The sequence below is a fragment of the Thalassophryne amazonica genome, unplaced genomic scaffold (assembly GCF_902500255.1).
Source record: "Thalassophryne amazonica unplaced genomic scaffold, fThaAma1.1, whole genome shotgun sequence".
Taxonomy (NCBI): domain Eukaryota; kingdom Metazoa; phylum Chordata; class Actinopteri; order Batrachoidiformes; family Batrachoididae; genus Thalassophryne; species Thalassophryne amazonica.
This window is the reverse complement of record NW_022986328.1, coordinates 22,920-37,436: the sequence shown is the minus strand read 5'-3', so window position 1 is coordinate 37,436 and position 14,517 is coordinate 22,920. Positions and strand designations below refer to the sequence as shown.

At 44.8% G+C, this 14,517-nt stretch overlaps 1 long non-coding RNA gene across 1 annotated transcript; it reads right to left on the bottom strand.

Moving 5' to 3' along the window:
• Positions 1-7,571: 7,571 nt before the first annotated feature.
• Positions 7,572-9,774, bottom strand: LOC117506066. Its single transcript, XR_004559360.1, has 3 exons — positions 9,610-9,774; positions 7,761-8,130; positions 7,572-7,678 (listed from the first exon to the last, which is right to left on the bottom strand). It is a non-coding gene; the product is annotated as an uncharacterized LOC117506066 (long non-coding RNA).
• Between the last annotated feature and the right edge of the window lie 4,743 nt (positions 9,775-14,517).

Here is a 14,517-nt window from a genome sequence, read left to right as displayed (position 1 = left end):
AGACTAAGAGACAAGCTTTCAAATGAATTAAAGCTCTGTCTAGGTTTTTGATTAATTAATAAGCTGGAATGGAAGATTGCTGCTAATCCTCCGCCCCGGCCCGTGCTACGAGCATTCTGACAGTTAGTGTGACTCGGGGGTGTTGACTCATTTAAACTAACATATTCATCCTGCTGTAACCAGGTTTCTGTTAGGCAGAATAAATCAATACGTTGATCAATTATTATATAATTTACCAACAGGGACTTAGAAGAGAGAGACCTAATGTTTAATAGACCACATTTAACTGTTTTAGTCTGTGGTGCAATTGAAGGTGCTATATTATTTTTTCTTTTTGAATTTTTATGCTTAAATAGATTTTTGCTGGTTATTGGTGGTCTGGGAGCAGGCACCGTCTCTACGGGGATGGGGTAATGAGGGGATGGCAGGGGGAGAGAAGCTGCAGAGAGGTGTATAAGACCACAGCTCTGCCTCCTGGTCCCAACGCTGGACAGTCACAGTTTGGAGGATCCAAGAAAATTGGCCAGATTTCTAGAAATGAGAGCTGCTCCATCTAAAGTGGGATGGATGCCGTCTCTCCTAACAAGACCAGGTTTTCCCCAGAAGCTTTGCCAATTATCAATGAAGCCCACCTCATTTTTTGGACACCACTCAGACAGCCAGCAATTCAAGGAGAACATGCGGCTAAACATGTCACTCCCGGTCTGATTGGGGAGGGGCCCAGAGAAAACAACAGAGTCCGACATTGTTTTTGCAAAGTTACACACCGATTTAATGTTAATTTTAGTGACCTCCGATTGGCGCAACCGAGTGTCATTACTGAGTGTCAAAACAGAGTCGCCAATAACCAGAGTTTGATCCTCGGCGAGTGTATCGTCGAGTGGGGAAAAACGGTTAGAGATGCGAATGGGTTGACGGTGTAAACGGAGCTTCTGTTTAGGGCTACGCTTCCTCCTCACAGTCACCCAGTCAGCCTGCTTTCCCGACTGCACGGGATCTGCCAGGGGGGAACTAACGGCGGCTAAGCTACCTTGGTCCGCACCGACTACAGGGGCCTGGCTAGCTGTAGAATTTTCCACGGTGCGGAGCCGAGTCTCCAATTTGCCCAGCCTGGCCTCCAAAGCTACGAATAAGCTGCACTTATTACAAGTACCGTTACTGCTAAAGGAGGCCGAGGAATAACTAAACATTTCACACCCAGAGCAGAAAAGTACGGGAGAGACAGGAGAAGCCGCCATGCTAAATCGGCTAAGAGCTAGTAGCTACGCAACCTAGCGGATTCCTAAAAACACACAAAGTGAATAATGTGTAAATAATTTAGAGGTGATTCAGCAGAAGGAGTGCCCCAATCAAGGCACCAAACAGGCCATGAAGCAGCACAGGCAACGCACGACAACAGCGAACGCACGACAACGGTGCTAAAATAAAATAAAAATAAAAAAAAAATAAAAACGAAAGCGTTAGCAAGCTAGTTAGCTTGCCAACGCTGATGAAAGTTAGCTGATAAAAGTGCTCCGTCGCGATGTTTCGACCGTTAGAGGTCTTCCTTAGGCGTTGGAGCACAGTAAAAAAGTAAAAAACAAGTAAAAAGGTAAAAAAGTAAAAAGTCTTGAAAAAGACTGTTAGTTCAAGTCCAAAGCAGCAGGTAGCAGTCTCTGTGTAAACAGTCCCAACAGAGAGCCAAAATTCTGATGCAATCTCACTCCGAAGACCAAGTCAGCAAAGTCCACGTTCCGCTTCCTTCAATGTGTGGCCTAACCCTAACCCCGCCTGCAGTTGACCCTTGGCCTGGATGATGACGACAACAATCCCCTCACACTATCCCTCACCCTAAGCCCGCCTGGACTTGCCCCTTGGCCTAGATGATGACAACAATCCCCTCACAGTAACCCTTAACCCTAACCCCGCCTGGACTTGCCCTTTGGCCTGGATGATGACAAAAATCCCCTCACACTAACCCTTAACCCTAACCCCGCCTGGACTTGTCCCTTGGCCTGGATGATGACAGCAATCCCCTCACACTATCCCTAAACCTGACCCTGCCACTGACCCTGACATGAACCCTACCTGTGACCCTGACCCTAAACGTAAGCATGACCCAGACCAATAACCTTAACGTAACCCTAAACCCAAACCTAGTCTGCCTACCTGGTTCATCCTGCCTGTAGCATGAAACTACAGGTGTGTACTATGCGCTGTTTAGCGCGTACTATGTCATGTGATGCCCCACTCACTTTGCGACTGCCAGTGTGACCTTGAGGGGCCACTGACGAGGATGTGCCCCTAACGTGCCTGAGCTCTGTGTGTATCTGCCGTGCACAGCACACGCCATAGGAAGACGTCCGTTGAAGCGGATCTCTTCGCGGATTCTGGCCGTGGATGGTGTCGTTTTCTGGAGGTGAACCAGGCCTGCGGTCCTGGAATCCCGGGCAAGATGTAGGAGCAGGGAGGAGGGCCCTGCGCACCCTTCTTCTGACCTATAAAACAGCACTGTGTCAAAGCAGCAATGTTCCACCACAGGTAACAGTAATCCTAAACGGTTTGATGTTTTGTTTTTACCATTTCAAAACAGCTGACTGTAATTCATTGCTGAATCCATCAGGGACGTCCTCAGTCGCAGTAGCAGTCTTCCACCACAGCAAACCCTAATCGTAGCTGTCTCACCATTGCAGAGCAGTCCCAGTTGCAGTCTTCCATCACAGGTAACGCTAATCCTAGCCGCCTTTATGTGTTGTCTTGACCATTGCAAAGCAGCTCACTGCAATTCAATGTTGAATCCAGTGTGTGGATGTTGTGTTGTTTGGGATGCTGTCCTGCTGGCCGCTGTGCTGTCCCTATCCTCATCATCAACACACCACCCACTCTCCACCAGGCTGCAGTAAACTGCTGAATCCAGTGTGTGGATGTCATCTTGTTTGGGATGCTGTCCTGCTGTCCCAACGCTGCTCCTAACCCTCATCCTCAATGCACCCACCTCCGAATCTCCACCAGGCTGCAATACAATGTGGAATCCAGTGTGTGGATGTCATGTTGTTTGTGATGCTGTCCTGCTGTCCCAATGCTGCTCCTAACCCTCATCCTCAACACACCCACCTCCGAATCGCCACCAGGCTGCAGTACAATGTGGAATCCAGTGTGTGGATGTCGTGATGTTTGGGATGCTGTCCTGCTGTCCCAACGCTGCTCCTAACCCTAACCCTCATCCTCAACACACCACCCACTCTCCACCAGGCTGTAAGAATAATACATGATTACATATAATACATCATAATTAATCATAACATTCCATAAAAAGAAATATCAACAATCAAAATCATAGATAGATAGACAGACAAGGAAATAATAACTTCAAAGTTTAACACCTCTCATTTTGTTTTTCCCAAAAAACAAACTCTTCAGGACCAGACTGCCTGCTTTACCATGACCAGTGATGGGAATAACGGCGTTGAAATAAACGGCATTACTAACGCCGTTACTTTTTTCAGTAACGATTAATCTAACTAATTACTCTGACTGTCACTATAACGCCGTTACCACTACCGACACCCCGTTACTGCACGTTACTGAAGCCGCTCAATAATCTTTTTTTTTTTTTTACTTCACGCATACAGACACAGGACTCTCAGGCGCAAGTGTGTGTGTCTTGTCAGTGTGTGCGTGTGTGTGTGAGTGACAAAGGAGGGGAGGGTGAGATAACCGCCTAAGCAATGATGATTGGCTAAGGTATAGTAAGATTACGTCTTCAGCCAATCAGAGAAACTAGGTGGGTGGGTGTTTAGAGCGCATGCATAGTGGAGGGTGTTTACAACGCATAGCGAGAGATGGCGAGTGAGGAGGATTCAAGTGTGAAGACAGCGTTTGCCAGACGCTACTTTAACCACGTTGAGGTCAAAGGTAAAAATGTACACGTCGAGTGTACATTATGTCCCCGAGCAAAAACTTTGTCCACGTCTTGTGTAAGCAACTCCAACCTACTGAAACACCTGTCGACGGCTCATGCTTCCGCTAAACTAGTGGCCCAAGAAGACCAAGACACAGGTAGCAGGGCTGGTGTTAACGTGGGGTCCGCTAACAAAGGGCACGGTGAAGGACCCTCACTGTGTAAGCAGCAAAAGCTTGATTTTTGTGCTTCAGCTCCCCAAAAACTAACGCAGACAGAGCTCTATGACTTGATAGGGAGATATATTGTGGAGAACATGCTGCCGATGTCAACAGTGGAGTCAGACTCCTTCAGGGCTCTGATAGGGAAAATACCGAGAAGAGGAGGCGTCAGCCCGCCTTGTAGAAAGACATTTTCGAAATACATTGATGCCGAATATGTTAAAATGAATGCTGAGCTGAAAAAAGAATTTGAACAGCTGGAATATTTGGCAACTACTGCAGACATATGGACTGCACACAATAAAAGCTACCTTGGCGTAACTGCACACTGGATACATCCACCAACAAACATGGAACGAAAAAAAGCTGCCCTGGTATGCCGACGGTTTAAGGGCCGTCATACACACGAGAGTATCGCCAGAGCTTGACAACATCCACTCATCATATGGCATTTCGCACAAAATAACAGCAACTGTCACTGACAATGGCTCAAATTTCATTAAGGCTTTTAAGAGGTATCAGTCAGTCGAGGAGGATGACTCTGGGGATGAGGAAGATGATGAGGTGACTTTTGTTGACATGAATGATGTCTTGCAAAGCCGTGTTGATGAGGATGACGATGTGATTAATTTACCACCACACTACAGGTGTGCATCACACACACTGAACCTTGTGTCTTGTTCTGACATTGAGAAGTGGATTCTCTCCAGACCAGAGAAGGCAGTTTACAGGAGTGCAACTGCAAAATGCACAGCCTTGTGGAATAAGGACAGCCGTTCCACAGTGGCTGCAGAGACTGTAGAGGATGTGGTTGCAAAGAAGCTGATAGTGCCTTGCAGTACCAGATGGAATTCTTTTTATGAAGCCTTAGCTAGGATCTGTGAGATTCCCATAGTCGATCTCAACACCATTTCATCCAAGTTCGGCTTGAAAGCAATCACAGAAAAAGAGCATCAGCTCCTGAAGGAATATTGCATTGCGATGAAGCCGCTGACAGTCGCCCTAGATATCCTCCAGGGAGAGGACAACTGCTACCACGGCATGCTGCTACCTACCCTGGAGACCTTGATGATGAAAACCCTTGAGCTGAAGAGTGGACTCCAAATACTTGTGGACCTTCCAGAGGCAATTGTCGAGGTAAGAACTACATTTCTGTCTAATACATCCATACGTTGTGAAAATGAATAATATAGAGTATATATTGTACTCATAATGTGTGTGTGTGTGTGTTTGTATAGACAGTCAGTCATATGTTCTTTGCTTTATGTCATTTCAGGCGATAAAAACAAGATTTACAGAGGTGCTGGAGAGCAACAGTGCTCTCCTGGCTGCTGTGACTCTGCCCAGGTTCAAGTTACGTTGGCTGCGAACACAAGAAAGAAAGGACAAGGCCAAAGCAGAGCTGCTGGCGGTATGTCGTGCAAGTCTAAGAAATGAAGACCAGCAAAAAGGTACAAGCACCACCACACCCACATGTACCAGCTCAACTGTTGAGGATGCGTTCTTCTCCTTTGATGATGAGGACGACACTTCTGCTACTGCGGAAAGTCAAGTCGCAGATTATTTGAAATCAGGAGCCCAAGGGATGGACTCACTTCATGTATTTCCTCTTATAAAGAGAATTTCCCTGAAGTATAATGCTGCCACTCCATCCAGTGCTCCAGTGGAGAGACTGTTTAGCCTGGGGAAGCTGGTCTTCACCCCAAAGAGGAACAGACTCTCTGACCTCAAATTTGAGAAGCTGCTTCTCCTACGATACAACCACTGGTTTAAGGGCTAAAATGTTGAGATGACTGGGTTGGGTGGATGGATGGAGAGAGCAATGCATGCATGTTTAGAGTTGGATTTAACAAATGCATGAACATTTTCAGTTCAATTTAAAAAGCACTCCTGTTAAGCTATTTACTTTCTTTAAGAAACAAAATTGAAGCACTTTATGTCCATCTGTTGGCTATAGTTGTGTACTAATTCTGGTAAGTTAGAGTTGCAGTAAATGAAACCTTTGTGCAGGTCTTTGCTGTTGGTGAGACGACTGGGTTGGCTGGTTGGATAAATGATTGCATACATGCAAGATGAATGAATGCATGTTATGGACTTTAAGTTGGATTTAACAAATCCATATACATTTTCAATTCAGTTTAAATGAGCCTCTGTTAAATTGTGTACTTTTCTTTTTAAAAACATATTTTGAGAACTGTATGTCCATCCATTGTCTATAGTTTGCATTGAGTTGCAATAAATGCAAAGCTCTGTGAATGTACTTGTCTTTGCTGTCCTGCTCTATATGCATCTGGCTTATGAAACACACTCTGAGAAGGGGGGGGGGGCTAAGAGGCGAGTAACGCAATAGTCACTTTTAGTGGTAACTAGTTACTTTTATAGTGGAGTAACTCAGTTAGTAACTCAGTTACTTTTTGGGAGAAGTAACTAGTAACTATAACTAATTACTTTTTCAAAGTAACGTGCCCAACACTGACCATGACGTGTGTGACGGCGTACTGGAAAGGCCCCTATCTGCTGCCTTTGTAAGTGTAAAATACACTTCCTCCTCCTGCAAACTCTGGCATCTTTCAAGACTTCCTCCTCCTGCAAACTCTGGCATCTTTCAAGACTTCCTCCTCCTGCAAACTATGTAAATAAATTATGTAGAAGGAAGTGCGGAAGGAGAATGAACAGTTCCCTTCCTTGAAGGCCACCATGGTCATGAACAGTAAGACGTACTGCTCCTGGAGGATTAGTGTTAAAATATGTTTAAGCCGTGGTGGGTATCAAGTAAGGCTGCATCTCACTCATGTGTGGCCTAACCCTAACCCCGCCTGGAGTTGACCCTTGGCCTGGATTATGACAACAGATTCCCTTCACACTATCCCTCACCCTAACCCCGCCTGGACTTGCCCTTTGGCCTGGATGACGACAACAATCCCGTCACATTAACCCTTAACCCTAACCCCGCCTGGACTTGGCCTTTGACCTGGATGATGACAGCAATCCCCTCACACTATCCCTAAACCTGACCCTGCCCGTGACCCTGACATGAACCCTACCTGTGACCCTGACCCTAAATGTAAACTTGACGCAGACCAATAACTTGAACGTAACCCTAAACCCAAACCAAGTCTGCCTGCCTGGTTCATCCTGCCAGTAGCATTAAACTACAGGTGTGTACTATGCGCTGTTTAGCGCGTACTATGTCATCTGATGCCCCACTCACTGAGCGACTGCCAGTGTGACGTTGAGGGCCCACTGACGAAGATGTGCCCCTTACGTGCCTGAGCAGCTTTGCGCACGGTTTGAAGACTGTGCTCTGACTGAGCTCTGTGTGTAGCTGCCGTGTACAGCACACGCCACAGTCCATGCTGCCCCTACCGCTTGTCACACTTCAATCACGGCGTCTCTAGTGAAAAGCAGCGCTTGGAGTAGTCGTAGTGGAACAGGAAGACGTCCGTTGAAGCGGATCTCTTTGCCGTTTCAGGCCGTGGAGGGTGTCGTTTTCTGGAGGTGAACCAGGCCTGCGGTCCTGGAATCCCGGGCAAGATGTAGGAGCAGGGAGGAGGGCCCTGCGCACCCTTCTTCTGACCTATAAAACAGCACTGTGTCAAAGCAGCAATGTTCCACCACAGGTAACAGTAATCCTAAACGGTTTGATGTTTTGTTTTTACCATTTCAAAACAGCTGACTGTAATTCACTGCTGAATCCTTCAGGGACGTCCTCAGTCGCAGTAGCAGTCTTCCACCACAGCAAACCCTAATCGTAGCTGGTTTGATGTGTTGTCACTCCCACTGCACAGCAGCTCACTGCAATTAACTGCTGAATCCAGCAGGGAGGTCCTCAGTCGCAGTTGCAGTCTTCCATCACAGGTAACCCTAATCCTAGCCGCCTTTATGTGTTGTCTTGACCATTGCAAAGCAGTTCACTGCAATTCAAAGTTGAATCCAGTGTGTGGATGTCGTGTTGTTTGGGATGCTGTCCTGCTGTCCCAACGCTGCTCCTAACCCTCATCCTCAACACACCACCCACTCTCCACCAGGCTGTGAGAATAATACATGATTACATACATTACATATGGCCTTGCCTTACAATATAAAGCACCTTGGGGCAACTGTTTGTTGTGATTTGGCGCTATGTAAAAAAATTGATTGATTGATTGACATATAATACATCATAATTAATCATAACATTCCATAAAAAGAAATATCAACAATCAAAATCATAGATAGATAGATAGACAGACAAGGAAATAATAACTTCAAAGTTTAACACCTCTCATTTTGTTTTTCCCAAAAAACCAACTCTTCAGGACCAGACTATCTGCTTTACCATGACGTGTGTGACGGCATACTGGAAAGGCCCCTATCTGCTGCCTTTGTAAGTGTACAATTCACTTGAAATGAGTAACTGAATGAGATCTGTGTACTTTATATGCCAATCCTATAAATGTTTTTATATATTCTTTATTATTAGTTATTTATTATGTAGTGATGTTATGAATTTTTTTGTTTGATTTTAATATAATTACTGTTTAATAACTGAATAATTGATGTCAAAGTGACCCAAAACAAGAGTTAATAAGTGAATGATGATGATATAATCTATATCTTTCCAGACTTCCTCCTCCTGCAACCTCTATCATCTTTCAAGACTTCCTCCTCCTGCCAACTATGTAAATAATTTATGCAGATGGAAGCGCGGAAGGAGAATGAAAGGTTCCCTTCCTTGAAGGCCACCATGGAGATGAACAGTAAGAAGTACTGCTCCTGGAGGATTAGTGTTAAAATATGTTTAAGCCGTGGTGGGTATCAAGTAAGGCTGCATCTCACTCATGTGTGGCCTAACCCCGCCTGCAGTTGACCCTTGGCCTGGATGATGACGACAACAATCCCCTCACAGTAACCCTTAACCCTAACCCCACCTGGACTTGCCCTTTGGCCTGGATGACGACAAAAATCCCCTCACACTAACCCTTAACCCTAACCCCGCCTGGACTTGCCCTTTGGCCTGGATGACGACAAAAATCCCCTCACACTAACCCTTAACCCTAACCCCGCCTGGACTTGCCCTTTGGCCTGGATGACGACAAAAATCCCCTCACACTAACCCTTAACCCTAACCCCGCCTGGACTTGCCCTTTGGCCTGGATGACGACAAAAATCCCCTCACACTAACCCTTAACCCTAACCCCGCCTGGACTTGCCCTTTGGCCTGGATGACGACAAAAATCCCCTCACACTAACCCTTAACCCTAACCCCGCCTGGACTTGTCCCTTGGCCTGGATGATGACAGCAATCCCCTCACACTATCCCTAAACCTGACCCTGCCACTGACCCTGACATGAACCCTACCTGTGACCCTGACCCTAAACATAAGCATGACCCAGACCAATAACCTTAACGTAACCCTAAACCCAAACCTAGTCTGCCTGCCTGGTTCATCCTGCCTGTAGCATGAAACTACAGGTGTGTACTATGCGCTGTTTAGCGCGTACTATGTCATGTGATGCCCCACTCACTTTGCGACTGCCAGTGTGACCTTGAGGGGCCACTGACGAGGATGTGCCCCTAACGTGCCTGAGCAGCTTTGCGCACGGTTTGAAGACTGTGCTCTGACTGAGCTCTGTGTGTATCTGCCGTGCACAGCACACGCCATAGGAAGACGTCCGTTGAAGTGGATCTCTTCGCGGATTATGGCCGTGGATGGTGTCGTTTTCTGGAGGTGAACCAGGCCTGCGGTCCTGGAATCCCGGGCAAGATGTAGGAGCAGGGAGGAGGGCCCTGCGCACCCTTCTTCTGACCTATAAAACAGCACTGTGTCAAAGCAGCAATGTTCCACCACAGGTAACAGTAATCCTAAACGGTTTGATGTTTTGTTTTTACCATTTCAAAACAGCTGACTGTAATTCATTGCTGAATCCATCAGGGACGTCCTCAGTCGCAGTAGCAGTCTTCCACCACAGAAAACCCTAATCGTAGCTGTCTCACCATTGCAGAGCAGTCCCAGTTGCAGTCGTCCATCACATGTAACCCTACTCCTAGCCACCTTTATGTGTTGTCTTGACCATTGCAAAGCAGCTCACTGCAATTCAGTGTTGAATCCAGTGTGTGGATGTCATCATCATCACACCACCCACTCTCCACCAGGCTGCAGTAAACTGTTGAATCCAGTGTGTGGATGTCATCTTGTTTGGGATGCTGTCCTGCTGGCCGCTGTGCTGTCCCTATCCTCATCATCATCACACCACCCACTCTCCACCAGGCTGCAGTAAACTGTTGAATCCAGTGTGTGGATGTCATCTTGTTTGGGATGCTGTCCTGCTGTCCCAACGCTGCTCCAAACCCTAACCCTCATCCTCAAAACACCACCCAATCTCCACAAGGCTGCAATACAATGTTGAATCCAGTGTGTGGATGTCATGTTGTTTGTGATGCTGTCCTTTTGTCCCACCGCTGTGCTGTCTCTACCCTCATCCTCAACATCCCCACCTCCGACTCTCCACCAGTCTGTCGAGTGTGCTCCTTTCTGCTTTGTTTTTTCTTCTCTCCCCCCTTCCCTTCACAGAGTTCCCCATCTTTCCCTTCCTCTTCTCCTTTGACTTTTATATCAAATCCTGCATCCATTCCTCGGGGAGGATCAGTCTGTTGCTGTGACGATGTGATGGTGATTGACATGCCACGAGTTAGAAGTCATCTTTCACGGGTGCTCCCTGAAATCATAGGTAGATATGGTTATGTGGCATGTCAAAGAAATGTCATGTTTTTAAATAATGTCCAGTAATGATGCTGGACATTGAAATATTGTATGGTAAAAAGTTTTATTAAATCTAAAACTTTGTTGTCTTTCATTTTGGTGGTTGTGATGATTTATTTCTGCTTGTCCTTTTAAAATTAATGTAATAAATTATTAAATACAGATAGTAGAAAGAAATGGCTATTCTCACTTTTAAATCATTGATATCCATGTGTGTTTAATGAAAATTTTATTTTCCTGTTGGGGCATGTCACCGTACCTTGAAAACAAAGAGCCTGCAGCAGGTAATTATGCAAACACCCCTCCCCTGAGGTGTTGGGAGTGCAACTTATTTACATTTCAGAAGTAGCTCTCCACAGGGGGTTTAGGGTGTTGTTGACCCTCCTGTGAGATTTATTGCTCAGATAGGCCATTTGACCTTTTATGTTAATGCAGTTTGGGGGTGCAGGCTAGGGGTGTGTGAGTGTCCCAGCCAATCAGAATTGGCTATTACACTGTATTTAAGGGCTTATTACGCTGCAGTGTTTAGTCATTTTTGCCGACAATCATCGGAGAGGTAAGCTGTTCTGATGCACTAAGGCGCGTGCCGTAGTACGTGAAAGGTTTAACACTTGTTAGTATTACGCTTACGTCCGTCTGGAGCTAATATGCTACAATGCTAACTATTAAACCGTAACGTCATAAATACTTGTCACACATATGCCACATCATTACGTCGAGTGTATAATTATATTAGCAGGTGATTATGTTTCACTTATCAATACTTACCGTACATACGTCTCACGATTAAATGCCTCCGTTTGATATTTAAAAATCAGCTGTCGGCAGTGTCTTCCTGCCCAAACAGGAACTCCGTGCGTTATTTTTGCGGTCCCACTAGAAACAAGTGCTTTTCGAAGGTTATTTGGTCCGTCGCAAGTGTATATTTTACATAATACAAAGGTGATAATGTTAAAATTAATTAAACTAACCTTACATACGCCTCACGATTAAATGTCTCTCTTTGATATTTAAAAATTCGCTGCCGTAATTGTGTTCGTGTGTAAACATTAAGTCCGTTTCATTATGCGGTACCACTATAAACAAGTGCTTGTCGAAGGTTCCTCGGTCCGTCGCGAGTGTATATGTACATAATAAGCATGTCATTATCTTTAACTTATAAAAACTTACCGTAACGTATTTATGTGTTATTTAATTTTTTAAGAATTTTCTTAAAATTACAGTTGTTATTATATAAATTCATCAATATTTTAATAAACGAATAATATGCTAGATTTACTTTACATCTACTTTACATCACTGACATAAACTTCTTCCCTATTCAGAATGTTATGATCATATGTTAATGCCTCCCTGGCTTTTAGTGACTTATGTCTTTTCAAGTTTATACATTTTGTTTTTTCTGGTACCTATTTCTTTATTGCAATTTAGAAAAAACAGGTGAATGATTGCTAACATCTGTCATCAACATAACATTTGTAATAATGTCATCACTTGTATTTGAAACTATATCGTTGAATTGTGTGTTTACAAGATTATACTCTATAAATACAATTTGTGAAACAGACCATTTGCGTGAAGCCCCAATTATTCATTAAGTCTAAATAAATAAGTAAGTCTTCCTTCCAATTAATTACTCTTTTTTGTGTGGCCTGTGGATGTTGGAGATTACATTTAGAATATGTAACAATGCATTCCTTACAGTTTTTGTGTGTGTTATCTGTGTACTTAAGTAATTACATTTGAAATGCTGAAGTACACTGTAGTCGTTTCCAAAAAGGCAAGTTATCCATTAAAAATTGAAAAGGTCCAAATATATGATTGATTTTGCATGGTTTTGCACAAACGTTGTTGTTTTGGTTGTTATTTTCATTGTTTTTTGTGTATGTTATCACATAAGTAAGTAATTTTAGTTTATCTTTCAGAATGGAGTGTGAGCTTTGCCACAACAAGTACAACTACTTACGCCAACACCTATACAAGGGTCATGGCATAAGAAATAAGGAGGAGCTGAGCCTCCTTATGACGTCTGCAACAGGCCGGTGAGGTTTTTTTGGACAGCATTGTATAAGCTCAATGTGTGATATACTAGCATTTGATGCTACTTTATTGTGAGAATTCAATTGTTTACATTTATGTTTTCCTTTATTTATTTCAGGGGAAACAAAGGCAAGTTACAGTGCCCCTTGTGCAACACGGAATTCGCACGTCTGGACAAGCACTTGCGGTTCCAACACAAGGATCTGACTGTGAGCTTTTTGCACAGATATTTGCACACACACAAGAAAGATGAAATTGACACATTGATATTTGTGGGAAGATCCACACACAAGATATGACATTACAAGGCATTGAGCTTTGTAAAAATATACTTGTACACACAAGAAATATGACATGATGAGACAGTACTTCTTTTTTCTATAATCTCTAAACACTTATTACCATTTTTTGTCAGGAGCCTCAGAGGAAGGACCTGTTGCGACAGGTCCTAAAAAAGAAGGTCCTGCAGGACCTTCGTACACTGCGTGCCTCACTGCCAGTAGTACCGATGGTTAGCATCCTGGACTTGGTTGAGGAGGAGGAGGAGGAGGAGGGCCGCCGGGATGCCCCCCCTGCCCCGGAAGCACCAACAACCTCCACTGCTGCCACTGCCCTCTCTTGCCCTGGCTGCAGGGTGAGAGATGAAACCATCCACTGTCATGTGATGACCATCACTGTGTTGAGGGCACGCTTGCTCAAGAGCAAGCGTGCCCACATCGTAAACACCAGCGGACCCGAGAGACAGTTGCGGCGGGAGAGGAACACAGTCTTCCAGGATACGGTTGGTATATATTTAAATGTTTTTTTTCTTCACACTTCTCCAAAGATTCATGTCTTTGTTAAACGGAGGACGTTGTGGCCTAGTGGTTAGGGAGTTGGACTTAAGAATGTATGTTTGCATGTTCACTTCCTACCCTTTCTTCTCCCTACACTTTGATCCATGCCTGAAGTGGCCTTGACCAAGACACACAACCATACATTGCTTCAGGGACTGTAACCAATAACCTGTAAATAACTTGAAGTCGCTAAGGGTAATGTAATATAATGTAAACTTCCTGCTGCATTTTTGTAGAGCAACTCTTGGAACTTTTTCGGCAACGAATTACGACACGGCATGCCACCACCAAGGAGGCATCCAATGTCCAACAACGTGTGCAGTCAGTGCGCCAATTTCTGTTGGCCTCTGCCAGGGGTTCGGTGCCAAGGAGGGACCTGCTGCATCTCAAAGATCACAGCAGGATCACCGAGTAAGTAATGTTTTGTTCAAGGTGCATCAAACTTCATTTCATCTCCCTGTATTTATACTCAGTCATGACAATTAAGTGGCATCTGTTGTAAAAAGAAAGTGTAATGTCTACGTAATTAATGTTGTAGATGATCATGTGTGTCTATGCTGTGTTCCTTAGTGTAAAATCACCAGAATAGGCCCTTTTTCAAACTTTTGTTTTGTAGAGCTGCCGACACCTGGAAGGAGCGTGGTCTGGTCCCTACCACTGTCAAGAAGAAATTAATTGACACCTCTGAGTTTTTTAAATGGGTGGGTAGAGCGTGGCCTGAGGGTGTGCGCCTGTCTGACCGCAATTTGTCCGGAATAAGGGATGCGCTGTCGAGGGAGCTCCGCAATCTGGCTGGC